Below are 15112 nucleotides of genomic sequence, written 5' to 3' on the forward strand. Positions count from 1 at the left end.
TCATTTTATAGCCCCCCCGCTTTAATTCTTAAAACATCTGATATTATAATGCCTCCTTTGCATCTACCCACAACTACCCTTTGCCCACCTATCTCGATCATACTTGCCCTGCCAGATCTCAGTCCTGGGTAATCAAAAACTGCCTTCTCAGTGCCTGTGCATGAGCAACTAAATATGGCTGGTGAAAAATGTACACCATGTTGACTGGTCTCACTATAAATTCACTCACTCAGGGGGCCCTTCATAGTGCCTGGAAAACTTACCATGTTTCCCTAATCAATTATTTCTCCCACATTCACAGACTACTATTTCATTTCTTTCCTTTCTTTCTTTCTTTCTTTCTCTTCCTTCCTTTCTCTCTCTCTTTTTCTTTTCCTTCTTTCTTTTTGCTTTTTAGGGCCACACCCGAGGCATATGGAGGTTCCCAGCCTAGGGGTTAAGTTGGAGCTACAGCTGCTGGTCACAGCCACAGTCACAGCCACAGCAACTCAGGATCCAAGCTGCATCTGTGACTGCAGCTCACGGTAATGCTGGATCCTTAACCCACGGAGCAAGGCCAGGGATCAAACCCACATCCTCATGGATACCAGTTGGATTCCTTTCTGCCACACCACATGGGAACTCCCCAATTTCACTTCTTTTCCTCTCTCCCTCTCCCCCTAAATCCCCTCTCATTACTTCTGTTAATAACAGCACTAGCCATAGTAGGCTAAATTGTTATAACAAATAAACAGAAATGTGATGACCCCCATTCAATAGAAATTTATATCTTGCTTACAGAATAATCCTGAGTGGGTGTTCCAGATCTGTGGGCAGCTCTCCTGCATCCCTGCACCTTCTTTCTGGTGGTCCTGCCAACTCTGGGGGACATGCAGTCATCTGCATAATCCAGCTGGTGGGAAGGAAAAATTCATGAAGGAGGCACACTGGGCCGATAGTGGCAGACAGCATCTCTGCTTACTCTCCACTAGCAATAAACTTCACATGTGACCATACCTAACTGAAGGAAAGGCTGAGAAAAATAGCGTGTGCCCAAGAAGAAGGGAAGAAATACATTGTGATGAACAATTAGCAGTCTCTCCAGATGATCCTGTTTTCTTACTTCACTGAGAAAATAGAAGCAATTAGAAAAGAACTTCTAGGAAGTTCCCATGGTGGCTCAGGGTAACAAAACCAACTTAGTATCCATGAGGACGTGGGTTCAATCCCTGGCCTCGCTCAGTGGGTTAAGGATCTGGCGTTGCCACGAGTTGTGGTTTAGGCCACAGATGCGGCTCAGATCTGGTGTGGCTGTGGCTGTGGCCGGCTGCTGTAGTTCTGATTCGATCCCTAGCCTGGAAACTTCCGTATGCCTCAGGTGTGGCTCTAAAAAGAAAAAAGAAACAAACAAACAAACAAAAAACTACTTTGTTCCACTATCAAATCCACAAGCCTACTTTAATGAGTCCCATATATGTGGGGACTGGAGGGCTTATATTTCTAGGCTGTTCTCAATCACAAAGGGGCAGTTTTCAACCTTTCAATTGAAACAACATGGTCACGATGACCACACACCACCTAATCACAAAATTCAAACATACCTTCTTTCCTTAGGCTAGTCCACCTCTTCGGTTTTGGATATTGTAATCACCATTTCTTCCTGCCCATCTTTGTGACACTCCAATTTATCTTGCTTTGGTGATTCCCCATTACTGTGGTTCTCCTCCTACTTCCTCCTCTCTTTCTTGGCTGGCTTCTCTATCTAGATTAGTTCCCTCCTTTATTCGTTGGCTTTTCTCAACTAGGTCTGAGCTTCTCTAGTTTTAATGTGATATAAATCACCTGGGGTTCTTGTTAAATAAAAGGTCTGATTTAGCATGTCTGGGGGTCGGGGAGGCCTGAGACCTGGTGTTGCCAGTGCTGCTAGGCCCTTAACCACACTTGGAGCAACAATTTTCTAAAAAGCTGCTCTCCAAGATTCTGCCCTTTGTTTTCTTTTTTTTTCTCACAGTGATAGCACTGCTAGGAGGATAACCCCCCAATCTATTTTTCCAGTTCAATCTACTTTCCCTTCCTTCAAAATCTTTACATCTAATTTCTTAGTGTCCATTTCTAACAACCTTTCAAACTCATAAGATGTCCAAATCCCAAGTGATTCCTTAAAAAGCAGTTCCTATGCCTAGTTTTGTCTTTTTCTCCATCTTCTATACTTATCACCAAACTCAAAACCTCCACTACCTTTGATTTTTCTCTTCTTCCCTCATGTATTCTTGTGTTACCCCCTCTGACTAGAAATCCAATTAATCAATTGCCAAATTCTGTAGATTCTGCTTCCACATCATCTTTCAGCCAAGCTCTTTTAAATTCTGCCTGCCTTACCTTTAGTTCCAGACCTACCATTACCTCTTACCTGGTCTATTGCAAGTCTGCCTGACCATTTTTCCACCTCTAATTTCTGTATTCATTCAGAGAGAGATCGAAGATTAGCAAGGCTTTCAAACCTTCAAACTTTTAAAGGTGAAAACAAAGTACTGAATTCAACACAAATTCTTCCACTTGGCCTCCCTCCGTGTCTGCCACTTCTTAATATGCCCTAGAATCTTACCATTTGCTTTTCCTGAACATCACTTTCATTGATTTACCTTCCTAATATATGCGTGTGTGTTTTTAGGGCCACACCCACGAGCACATAGAGGTTCCCAGACTAGGGGTCGAATCGGAGCTGTAGCCGCCAGCCTACATCACAGCCACAGTGATGCAGGATCCGAGCTGCGTCTGAGACCTACACCACAGCTCACGGCACCGCTGGATCCTTAACTCACTGAGCGAGGCCAGAGATCGAACACACGTCCTTACGGATACTAGTCCAGTTGGTTAACCGCGAGGAACTCCCATACATTTTCTCATGGTCTCTTTTCTTGCTGTAAAACCATCCTCATCCCCTTCAAGGTCAATCCCCAGGGCAGCCTCCTTGCTGCCTTTCTTTCCTAATCCGCTAGACCGGTCTGAGCAGTTCAGTAATCTTCTGCAGTACTCCCTGTATTTTTCACGTGGTACCTATCCTGGCTTTTCTCTCATTATACGTGTTTTATTCCTTACTCTGAAGACAAGGACAGCATCTTCAACTCCTCTCTGTAACCCTGCAGTGTCTCACCTATGGGGGCGCCTACTAAAAGTTGAATCAAAGTGATTTGGGGAGATAATGTGATGTAACCGTAAGCAGCACAGAATTTGAAGTCAAGACAGCTGGGTTCCAGCTCTGCCATTTATTAGCTGCGAGGCTTTGAGTAAGTCACTCAGCTAGGCTTGTAAAGTGAGAGTCCTACTACCTGATGGAACACCAAGGGAGATAACGTGAAAGTGTAACTCTACAGAAAACTGAGCAATATTCGTTATTTTCCTTATAGAGATCTGATGCAGTCTTTCTATTCAAACCTTGATCTGGAGGACCATCCTTACTTCACTAACAGGGGGTCGAGCCCCGAGTGGCCCCCACATTCCACCGACCCTTCTCTACCCCAGGGGCTCTCTAACTGCTCTCCGCGATGCAGGTGAAGCCGCCGAACTGCTGGTGAACGGCCTGGAGTCCTATTCTCTCGGGAGGCCTCCCTCCTTCCATCCGCTCCGGGAAAGCCCTTCTCTTCCCGGTAACCCCTCGAAGACCGCGGCGTCGCCGCCTACGTGAGACGTTTGGACCCTGCCCGGCCCCCGTAGCTCCCCTTCTCCAGCAGGTGGTTCTGGCCCTTTCCCCCAACTCCGGGCGCTCACGTCACCGGAGAGCCTCTACCCACGCGCCAGCGCCGCAACCAACCGAGAAAATAAACAAACCCCCGCGCGCGGCGGCAGACGCGCCAGGCCCCGCCCCCGCCCCGCCCCGCGGCTCTCACGCCGCCCCCTCCGCCGGGACTTCCCTCCCGCCCTCAGCTCGCGGCCGCGCTCTCCCCGCCCCTCACCGCAGCCCGCAGCCGCGCTCCCCGCCGTGGTCCGCCCGGTCCGGCGCCACGGGGCCCGTTAGTGCCCGGCGCTCGCCCGCCGCGAGCCCATCTCTGCCCCCCGACACGTGACCCAGCCCGGTCCCAACGCCCAGTGCGGCCGCCACGGGAGTCGCGGAGCGGCGGCGGCAGGGGGAGGAGGGAGAGGAGGGCCGAACCGGCGGCTGGGGAGGCCCGGTGAGTACGCGGAGGGCGGGCCGCCTCGCTGGGTCCGCTCGGGCGCCTCTGAGGCGGTGGCGGTCGCTCAGCCGCGCCACTCTGTGCGCCCGGGGCTCAGCGGTAGGGGACTTGGCCTGGGGGGCGGCGGGCCCCGCTGGCCACAGCTGCCGGGCAGAGTGCGCGGGAGGGCCGCTCCTCGGGAAGGGCCGCGGCCGCGACGCTCGGCGGCGGGCTCAGGGACGAAGGAGAGGGACCGGCGGAGACCCCAGGCCCCGGGCCGTGCCTGCGCCTCCCGAGACCCCGCGGGGGCCGGGGTCGGGGGCGACCGCAGTGGCGGGGCCGCCGGTTGACAGGTGCCGCCGTCCCCTCCCCGTCGCGGGGAGCGGTCTTCCTCCGGGGGAGGCAGGCGCTCGGAAATTTCTGGAGCGACGACCTGACTCGCCGTTCTCTCCCTTTCAGGTTTTGAAGCCGTTTCTTTGCCCGGGTTAAGTCTTGCCCAGCCCCGTTTCTTTCTCTGTGTACTTTGCGCGAATAAGTTTTGGAGCATCGGTTAACAGCCTATGGGCGAAATTTGGCTTTCATTCATGAATGAGTGAATTTCATTCATGAATTACTTTTTGAATAAAGTGCTCCTCCTCCACGCTAGCTGTTGAAAACTAAAAAAGAAGGGTGTTGAATTTTGTTGGTTTTTTTTGCAATTATTGTTTGGAACAAGCAGTATTCCAGAATTTTTGTCATCTCTAGCACTTAGGGTGCTTGGTAGATAGCCAACAAGGATAAAAATGACTTATTAAATTTTCTCTCCACTTTCTTTTTAGAGTTTTCCATTCTTACCTTAGCCAGATTTTACAGTTGCCTACCTGCTACAGCTTTCATTAGAAGCAGTACTGAAAGAGTGTCTTTCCTCTCCTGAAAAGCCAGTGAAATTTTTTCGGCACTGTTCAGTATTGTCAGTTTCTTTATATCGTAAACATGCTTGTGACTGTAACTTGAATCACCAGTTTAATAAATTTGACTTTCAGCTATAAGAATATTAAAGAAACTTTATGGCAATCAAAAATATTAAAATCTTTAATCTGTGGAAATACAGATGTTTTTTTCTCAGCAGGCTTATATACGGCATTAGATGGCATTAGCAAATCCTTATTAATGGAAGATATTCTTGTCATAAATGGTTACAACAAACTTAAGGTATCAGTCAGGTGGCTTTGCTCTGTGGACTAAGAGCAGAAACCCAGAAGTTGACTTGAGAGATCACTGGGGCAAAGGAAAATATGTGTGCTTTATTCATGGGAGAATCCCTTAGGTCCTCACACAGTACCAGCTTGTGCTTTTTGCTCGGTTTTTCAGCCCACAGAAATTAGGTGCTGCAGATTGGAGTGGGGAAGCAATATTTAACTATGAAGAAAGACATGAAATTTAGGGCATACACATTAAATTTATGTGATTTGTTTACAGCGAGTGTGTTGAGAGCAAAGTTTTTGATATGCACTTGGCACTTGGTTGTGAACCTTAGTTTATAAGAAGTCAAAGTGGAGTTCTCATGGTGGCTCAGGGGAAACTAGTATCTGTGAGGACGGGGGTTAGACCACTAGTCTTACTCAGTGGGTTAAGGATCCACTGTTGCTGTGAGCTATGGTGTTGGCTGCAGATGCGGCTTGGTTCTGGTGTTGCTGTGGCTGTGGTCTAGGCCAGCAGCTGTAGCTCCAATTCCACCCCTAGCTGGGACTGTCCATTTGCAGCAGGTGCAGCCCTAAAAAGAAAAAGAAAAAAAAGATATAAGAAGCCAACGTGAAAGATATTTAGTTGTGTTATTTGACATAATACAATGAAAATTTTTTTCACCAGATGTGAAGTCACTCATACTCAGTGCCATTTCATTTTATGGCTTTTTTTTTTTTTGAATCTAAACTATATTTCAGAGAAGCATCTACATTATATTCATTTCTTTTTTTTCATAGGCTTACTGGTTGATAGGCTTAATGGAAGAAAGAGGATATATTGGGTTGTTCTTGATTGAGGATTTTATACATAATTAGTTTTGAAATGCCCTAATTGTGATTCCCAGGAATGAGGTATGGCTACTGCTACCATCTTTCTTGACCTTAGAGTGATTATAGTCTAGAGGGATGACATCATAGTGGCAGTGAACCTCAGAACCTTGGTAGAAGAGACCAAGAGGATCAGCTGTTTAGAAATCCTGCTGCTGGCAGTTGAGGCTGTTCATTTTAAAACGTAGTTTGCTTAAGCTCCTGTATCCTAACTCTTTTTAATCAATATTTTAAAACCAATTATGCTTCCTAAACGCAATTAATTGTGGTGATCAGTTAGAATGACACTTAGAGTAAAACAACTTTAAACTGCTAATAATCATTGTTAATGCACACTTGCTTCTAGGGATTCGGCATTATGTCTATCACACTTTGCATTTTATTTTGCTGTCCATTCTACTTGAGAGCACGTCTTTGAACGCATAGATAGTTGTATACTTGGGCAATTTCAATAATCCTTCTAAAAAACCAAATACAATAAATGTATCCTTTTTTGTGCCAGGTTTTATTTGGGGTGGAAAGAAAAAGCCTTTGTCTTTCAGGATGTTGAAATCAGAATTATGAGGGGCTAGGCACAGCAGCAAACAGATCATTTTAATGAACTCTATTCAGTAATAAAAGTAAATATAAAGCACAGAAATATCACAGAGGAGAGAATGATTAACTCAACAAGCAGGTTAGAGAAAGCTTTACAGAAATGTTGGCACCTCAGCAGGATTTTGAGGAACAAATACAAATTGTAAATGGAAGATAGGGCGTTTTAGGCAAAAGACACAGCAGAAATATACGAACAACTAAATGTGTGGTCAGGAAATTGTAAGTAGTTTGTTTTGCTCCAGTACCAAATCTGAGGAAGGACTGTTGCTATAGAAAGCTGTAACATATGCTCAAATGTTTGAAAATGGATTAGCTTTTTAAGTATTGAGTATATATAAAGTGGAGACTTCACTGTAATTTGACATAGCTGCAATCTCAAGTATAAAGGAAATAATAGTTTTTACTAATGGTATTCATTAAGAAATTATAGAATATTGCACTTAGATGTGTATGAGCTGCCAGCATATTTATATTTGTGAACTTGTTTAGTGTACATTTGACCTGAAATATTTCTCTTAAAGTTATCTTGGAATTTTCTTTTGTCTTGCTTCAACTACTTAAATTAGCTTTTAAATTATTTTTAAAAGGAGACTCAGGAGTTCTCGTCGTGGCTCAGCAGAAATGAATCTGACTGGTATCCAGGAGGACACAGGTTTGATCCCTGGCCTCACTCAGTGAGTTAAGGATCCAGCATTGCCCTGAGCTGTGGTGTCTGTGGCAGACGCTGCTGGGATCTGGCATCGCTGTGATTTTGGTGTAGGCCAGCAGCTGCAGCTCCAATTCATCCCCTAGCCTGGGAACCTCCATATGCTGCAGGTGCAGCCCTAAAAAAGCAGGGAAAAAAAAAAAGTAGACTCAAAGGGAAGAAGGAGAAACATAGGAAATAATCATTAAATTTCTGAACTAAAAAGCCTGATTTATGTAGTATTTTAGTAATATGTGTTTAATACAGAGCATTAGCCATTGCATTCCTGACAAAATGTAGATAGCTTAATGAATGTCCATTATATTTTTGCATTGTATACTTTAATTATATCCATGTTATTTAAGTTTATGTATATAAATGAGCATTTGAATATCTGGATTTTAAAGACCATGTGATAGAGAAAGAAAGGGAAAATAGTAGGGGGAGGGAGAATTTTGTTTGAATCTATTTATTCAAGTATCTCTGAGATATGACTATAGGTGGAGAGGTAGAAATTTAGGACATAAGACCGAAAGGAGTACTTTCCCTGAAATAGTATTTTTTAAAAGTCTGATGCTTATATGGTCAGCTTACTTATTTTCCTTTCAAGATTGGAAAAAAAAAAAAAAAGGCAGTTTCAAATGAATTCTTGGGTGTTCTCGTTGTGGCGCAGCAGAAACAAATCTGACTAGGAACCATGAGGTTGGGGGTTTGATCCCCGGCCTTGCTCAGTGGGTTAAGGATCTGGTGTTGCAGTGAGCTGTGGCGTAGGTTGGTGGTTGCAGCCCTGATTCGACCCCTAGCCTGGGAACCTCCATATGCTGCAGATGTGGCCCTAAAAAGACAAAAAGACAAAACAAACAACAACAACAAAAAACAAATGAATTCCTGGATTGTATAACATGGTTATCTTTTTGCAAATTCTGAAAACTTTGTTAATGAAGACAATGTTCTCCTAAAACCATGCAGCATAATCAGTCTTTGACAGTTGCTGTCTGTCATTTGTCTTCTCAATCACTTACGTAAGGGACCAGAGGCATCTCATTATCAATTCTGACCTGTAGTTGCCCTTTCTAAGTTTTGACACAGGGCAGAAAAAAAAAAAATCAATATTGCATTGACTAGATTATGTCTTCCTTCTTGAATTTGAGTGTAGATGACCTTGTTCCTTTTTTTTTTGACCATATATGGAATGCTATTATATCATTCATGCAGTACAATTGTTTCATCTGTATCAAAGGGGGTTATTGTCCTCTTTGCACTCTGAGCTATGGGATATTCCCCCAACTTTTTTCTTTTTAAAAAAATTTTTTTTAAAGAAGTAACTATTGGAGTTCCCATCATGGTGCAGTGGGTTAAGAATCTGACTGCAGCAGCTTGGGTCGGTGCAGAAGTGCGGGTTCGCTCCCCAGCAAGGTGCAGTCGGTTAAAAGATCTGGCATTGTTGCAGCTATGTTCTGGAGCTGTGTCATAATTCTCAGCTGCAGCTTGGATTCAGTCCCTGGCCCAGGAACTTCCATATGCTGTGGATGTGGCCTTTAAAAAAAAAAAAAAAGAATGAAAATATTTTTAGGAGTTCCCTGGTGGCTTAGTTAAGGATCCAGTGTTTCACTTCTGTGGCTTGGGTCCTTGCTGTGGCATGGGTTTGATTTGTGACCTGGAAACTTCCACATGCTGTGGGCATAGCCAAAAGAAAATAAGAATGTAACTTGTAGTTTGTTTTTTTTTGTTTTTTGGTTTTTTTTTTTTTGTCTTTTTGTCATTTCTTGGGCCGCTCCCGTGGCATAAGGAGGTTTCCCAGGCTAGGGGTCTAATCGGAGCTGAAGCCGCTGGCCTACACCAGGGCCACAGCAACGTGGGATCCGAGCTGCATCTGCAACCTACACCACAGTTCATGGCAACGCCGGATCGTTAACCCACTGAGCAAGGGCAGGGATCGAACCTGCAAACCTCATGGTTCCTAGTCGGATTCGTTAACCACTGCACCACAACGGGAACTCCTGTAACTTGTAGTTTTGATTCGCATTTCTCTAATAATTAACAATGTTGAGCATCTTTTCGTGTACTTTCAGGCCATCTGTCTGTCTGCTTTGGAGAAATGTCTATGTAGATCTTTTGCCTATTTTTTGACTAGGTTTGTTTGTGTTTTTGATATTAAGCTGTATGAGTTATTTGTATATTTTGGAGATAAGTCCTTTGTCAGTCTCTTCATTTTCAGATATTATTTCCCATTCCTAGGCTTTCTTTTTGTTTATGGTTTCCTTTGCTGTGCAAAAACTTTTAAGTTCAGTTAGGTCCGATTTGTTTATTTTTGTTTTTATTTTCATTACTCTAGGAGGTGGGTCCAAAAAGATATTGCTGCGATGTATATCAAAGAGTGTTCTGCAATTTTTTTTTTTTTTTTCCTTTTTAGGGCCACATCTGCGGCATATGGAAGTTCCTGGACTAGGAGTCGAATCCGAGCTGCAACTGCCGGCCTATGCCACAGCCACAGCCATGCCAGATCCGGGCTGTGTCTGCAACCTACACCACAGCTTCCAGCAACGCCAGATCCTTAACCCACTGAACAAGGCCAGGAATCAAACCTGCGTCCTCATGGATACTAGTCAGATTCATTTCTGCTGCACCACAGCTGGAACTCTCAAGTTCTGCCAATGTTTTCCTCTAAGGGTTTTATAGTATCTGGTTTTATATTTAGGGCTTTACTCCATTTTGACTTTATTTTTGTGTTTTGTGTTCGAGAATGTTCTAATTTAATTCTTTTACATGAGGCTGTTCAGTTTTCCCAACTCCTCTTTGTTTGTTTTTTTGTTTTTCTGCCTTTTCTAGGGCCGCTTCCCGAGGCATATGGAGGTTCCCAGGCTAGGGGTCCAATCGGAGCTGTAGCCACAGGCCTATGCCAGAGCCATAGCAATGTGGGATCCAAGCAATGTCTGCAACCTACACCACAGCCCACAGCAGCACTGGATCCCCAACCTGCCGAGCAAGGCCAGGGATTGAAACTGCAACCTCATGGTTCCTAGTTGGATTTGCTAACACTGAGTCATGATGGGAACTCCCCCAGCTCCACTTATTGAAGAGACTGTCTTTTCTCTATTGTATATTCTTGCCTCCTTTGTTGTAGTTTAATTGACCACAGGTGTGTGGGTTTATTTCTGGGCCTTCTATCCTGTTCCATTGATCTATGTTGTTGACTGTACTGTTTTCAGTACTGTAGCTTTGTAGTATGTATGATCTGAAGTCAGCAAGCCTGATTTCTCCAGTTCCATTTCTTTTTCTCAGGATTGCTTTGGCTATTTGGGGTCTTTTGTGTTTCCATACAAATTTAAAAATTTTTTGTTCTAGTTCTGTGAAAAGTGCCATTGGTAATTTGATAGGGATTGCATTGAATCTGTAGATTACCTTGGATAGTATAGTCATTTTGACAGTGCTGAATCTCCAATTCAAGAATATGATATATCTTTCCATTTTTTCATTTGTGTCATTTTCAGTTTCTTTCATCAGCATATTACAGTTTATATAGAATAGGTCTTTTGCCTCCTTACTAGGTTTATTCCTAGCTATTCTTTTTGATGTGGTGATAAATAGGGTTGTTTCCTTAATTTCTCTTTCTGATCTTTCATTGTTAGTGTATAGAAATGGAAGAGATTTCTGTGTATTAATCATGTATCATGCAGCTTTACTGAATTCATTGATGAGCTCTAATAGTTTACTGGTAGCTTCTTGAGGATGTTATATGTATAGTGTCATGTCATCTGCAAACAGTGACGGTTTTACTTCTTTTCCAGTTTGGATTCCTTTTATTTCTTTTTCTTCACTGACTGCTGTGGTTAGGACTCCCAAAACTCATTTTCTTTTTTTAAGATGAATTTTTTTTTCTAGAAGGAATATGGTCATTAGAATACTTGGGGAAATAATGAAAACTATAGAAAGGAAAATAAGCATAGTGAGTAGTCCCATGCATTTCTTTCTTTTTTTGGTATGTGAATAAGGAATATACACATTTACAAATTAGGGATTGTTTTTATGTTTATTCCCTTCTTGTAAAATTTGCATTTCCCCCTCTTCCACGTCTAAAGTACGGCTTAGTTTATTTTTTGACATTTTATATAAATTTCTCTCATGGCTGTTGAGGTAGTTGATGTGTTGGCTGTTTATCCTTTTTTTCTCGTCAGTACAGCATGTAGCATAGATGATGGAGCCCTTCAAGTTATCCCATCTTTTTTTTCCCCTCAGCTGCTAAGTAGAGCTATTTTTTGCCTTCAGTATTTACTGTTGTGTAAGGTATAGTGCATGTGGCTACCTCTTTACTCTTTTCCCATCTGTACTGCTGACCAAACCAAGTGATCACTGGAGGTGAACATGTCCCCCTTTCCATCTACCGTTTCATTAGTTAAAGTATTTTAAGGCGTGAGTTGCTAAGGCGTAGCATATGTAGCTGCTTTCTCAGTAAAATAATTATTTTGGATGTTTATCACAGATTCTTTCCTCAGTTAACAGTGTTTGTTCTAACACTTTCTTTTCATTTTATCTTTTGTTATTTCTCTTCATTCATTCAGGAAACATTTGTTGTTTGTCATGTGTGGCCACTGGGTAAGACAGTAACTCCTGTGATTCTTGGGTTTCAGGTAGATTGGTGTTTTCCTCTGTAGTGTGTTAGGTATTATCTTTGACTCTTTTCAGTGGCCAACTGTTCAGCCATAACTTCCCAATGCCTAGAAACTTTTCCCCTTTCATTTCAAAAAAAAAATTTTCTATGAGCTTTGGAGAGATGTTTAGAACATCTGTAAACATTCATTCATGCAGAACAATCCAAATATGAAGTTCACGGTTTTGATATCAGTCCTAAAATAGAAAATAAATTAATTTATGTAAGCTATCAGTGATGATTAAATTATATTGTAGTAACAACCTAAAAGTCTCAGCAGCTTTAAAGCAGCAAAGTTGCTTTCTTGTTCAAGCTATATATCTATTACAGTTTAGTAAGGAGATACTGTTCATTGTAGTTTGACTCCATCAGACCTGACCGATGGAGGCTTCATCTCAACATCTGCTTCTGCAATCACAGAAGCAGAGAAAAAAGAACATGGTAAACCATGTTCTGGGTTTTAAAGCTTTTATTATCTTTTTTTTTTAAATGATTTTCATTTTTTCCGTCATAGCTGGTGTGTACAGTGTTCCGTCAATTTTCTACTGTATAGCAAGGTTACTCAGTCACACATACATATATACATTCTTTTTCTCACATTGTCATGCTCCATCATAAGTGACTAGATATAGTTCCTAGTGCTATACAGCAGGATCTCATTACTTATTCACTCCAGAAGCAATAGTTTGCATCTATGGGTTTTAAAGCTTTTTTTTTTTTTTTTGATCTTTTCTAGGGCCGCTCCTGCGGCAGATGGGGGTTCCCAGGTGAGGGGTTGAATCGGAGCTGTAGCCGCTGGCCTACGCCAGAGCCACAGCAACTTGGGATGCGAGCCACATCTGCAACCTACACCACAGCTCACGGCAACACCGGATCCTTAACCCACAAGCAAGGGCAGGGATCTGACCTGCAACCTCATGGTTCCTAGTTGGATTTGTTAACCACTGAGCCATGACAGGAACTCCTAAAGCTTATATTTCACTGGTAAGTCACATGGCCATGCCTGCATTCAGCATGAGAGTGATCCATAATTCTCATTTGGGGAGGGGCAGTGACAGCTATCACATGTAATTTATAGTCCCAACAGTTAAAATTAACTATAATAATTTAGAACAGGTATGTAGGATACTGAATCTAAAGTGCTCAATTCTACTAAAATATAATATTTGAACATGGCATGTTGATTTTGAAGCAGAATGAATGTTTTCCATAATATTTTTGAGTCTGGAATTTCTGTTTCATTTTGCAGTATTTTCTTCCTTGTAATAACTTACCAAGTTTTAATTCTTACTTTTGTGGGAAAGATTTAAGCCTAAAAGTCATCATAATTTTATTGGTATGTCATCTCTGTGTGTTGTGGTATTTTCATCTTGATGTGTATATTTCTGAGTAGAGGAGCAACAGGGTATTAACACGGTGTTATAATAAAAATACTTTGATTCAATAGCTACTAGATGATATCTTCAGGTATCAGCTCTTCTTTTGATTTTTCTTTATTGGTTAAAAAAAATTGAAGGATTTCCAAATAATTTTCTGGCTTCTTAAGATGGACGATTGAACACATGCTTTTCATTTTTGTTCCCTCCTGAAAACAGGCAAACTGTAATGTGTGGTCAGCTTTCAGAATGGACCTCAGTGATCCTCACTTCCTAGTTGTCATACTTTTGCAAAGTCCCCTCCTGCAATAAATAGGGTGGACCTGTGTAAACAATAGGATATTGTGGAAATGACAGTAGTCAGTTCAGATGTGAGCACTGTGACCCAAGACAGACGTGATAAAACTGTAAACAAAGGAATAAGTAGCACAAAAATTAGAATAATAACAGGGTGGGAGCTGGGGGGATTCTTTTGGGGAGAGGCATGGGAGTGGGTTAACATTCTGTTAATCTTAGTGTTGGGTACTTGGAGTGTTCATTTATTTTTTATTTATTTATTTTTTTTTTTTTGTCTTTTTGCCTTTTCTTAGGCCACTCCTGAGGCATATGGAGGTTCCCAGGCTAGCGGTCAAATCAGAGTTACAGCTGCCGGCTCATGCCACAGCCACAGCAACGAGGGATCCGAGCCGCGTCTGCTACCTACACCACAGCTCACGGCAACGCCAGATGCTTAACCCACTGATCGAGGTCAGGGATCGAACCCACAATCTCATGGTTCCTAGTTGGATTCCTTAACCACTGAATCACGAGGGGAACTCATTTTTTTTTTAAACTTAGTATTTTACTCAGTTGTTATGTACCTGATACATTTCAATCCCCCCAACACACACAAATTTCTGAGTTTCACAGTGGGTTACTCTGTCTAGTCTATTTCTTTTGTCTTGAGAGAGTACTATGTCTTCTAGTAGTTAGTTACAAGGCTTCTTACTTTGAACTTGCAGAGTAAGGTTCAGCAAATCTAGTTTCAGGTCCTGACTTTGTCAGTAATATGCAGAATTACTTAACAAGTTGCCTTATCTGTGAAACAAGACAATTTGTGTTTGAAAATACTAGCGGACTTTTTTTTTTTTTAATTAAAAAAATTTTGGGGGAGTTCCTGTTGTGGCTCAGTGGTAACAAACCTGAGTAGTATCCACAGTGATGCGGGTTCAATCCCTGGCCTCACTCAGTGGGTTAAGGATGCAGTGTTGCAATGAGCTATAGTGTAGATCACAGAAGTGGCTTGGATCTGGTGTTGCTGTGGTGTGGGCTGGTAGCTGCATCTCCAATTCAGCTGCTAGCCTGGGAATTTCCATATGCCACAGGTACAGCCCTAAGAGGCAAAACAAAACATTTTTTATTGAGGTATAGTTGATTTGCAGTGTTGTGTTTCTGGTGTACAGCAAAATGATTCAGATATTTGTTTATGAATATATTATGAATATATATATTCTTTTACTAGAGGACCTTTAATATCCTAAGTTTAAAAGGTTCTTAAAAAGCTGAAAGAGGTAGAGTGCGCTCAGACTAGTGAACTAAAACATGATGATGGAAGGTGATTTTGCAAAGTTTCTTTTGGTTGAGAG

The 15112-nt window shown here is 42.4% G+C and overlaps 1 protein-coding gene and 1 long non-coding RNA gene across 11 annotated transcripts in view; one reads left to right on the forward strand and one right to left on the reverse strand.

Annotated features, from left to right (window-relative positions):
* Window positions 1-3770, reverse strand: part of LOC102159026 (uncharacterized) — a 46186-nt gene extending 42416 nt beyond the window's left edge. For all 3 annotated transcript variants that reach the window (XR_014817753.1, XR_002336307.2, XR_014817752.1), the window contains exons 1-2: window positions 1581-3770; window positions 779-892 (exon numbers count right to left, since the gene is read on the reverse strand). This is a non-coding gene — a long non-coding RNA (uncharacterized LOC102159026). The remainder of the gene's footprint in view (window positions 1-778; window positions 893-1580) is intronic.
* A 112-nt stretch (window positions 3771-3882) lies between these two features.
* The window catches only part of GKAP1 (G kinase anchoring protein 1), an 89190-nt gene continuing 77960 nt past the window's right edge, over window positions 3883-15112 (forward strand). For 7 of the 8 annotated variants that reach the window (XM_084979820.1, XM_005668028.3, XM_013980151.3 and 4 more), the window contains exon 1: window positions 3883-4148. The gene's annotated coding sequence lies outside the window, so the exon portion shown is untranslated. The remainder of the gene's footprint in view (window positions 4149-15112) is intronic. The other variant, XM_084979823.1, reaches the window with a different exon arrangement.

Source organism: Sus scrofa, chromosome 10 (genome assembly GCF_054392235.1).
Source record: "Sus scrofa isolate SSC_HxYL_T2T_F1_AM1 chromosome 10, Sscrofa_HxYL_maternal_Yorkshire_Landrace_v2.0, whole genome shotgun sequence".
NCBI lineage: Eukaryota > Metazoa > Chordata > Mammalia > Artiodactyla > Suidae > Sus > Sus scrofa.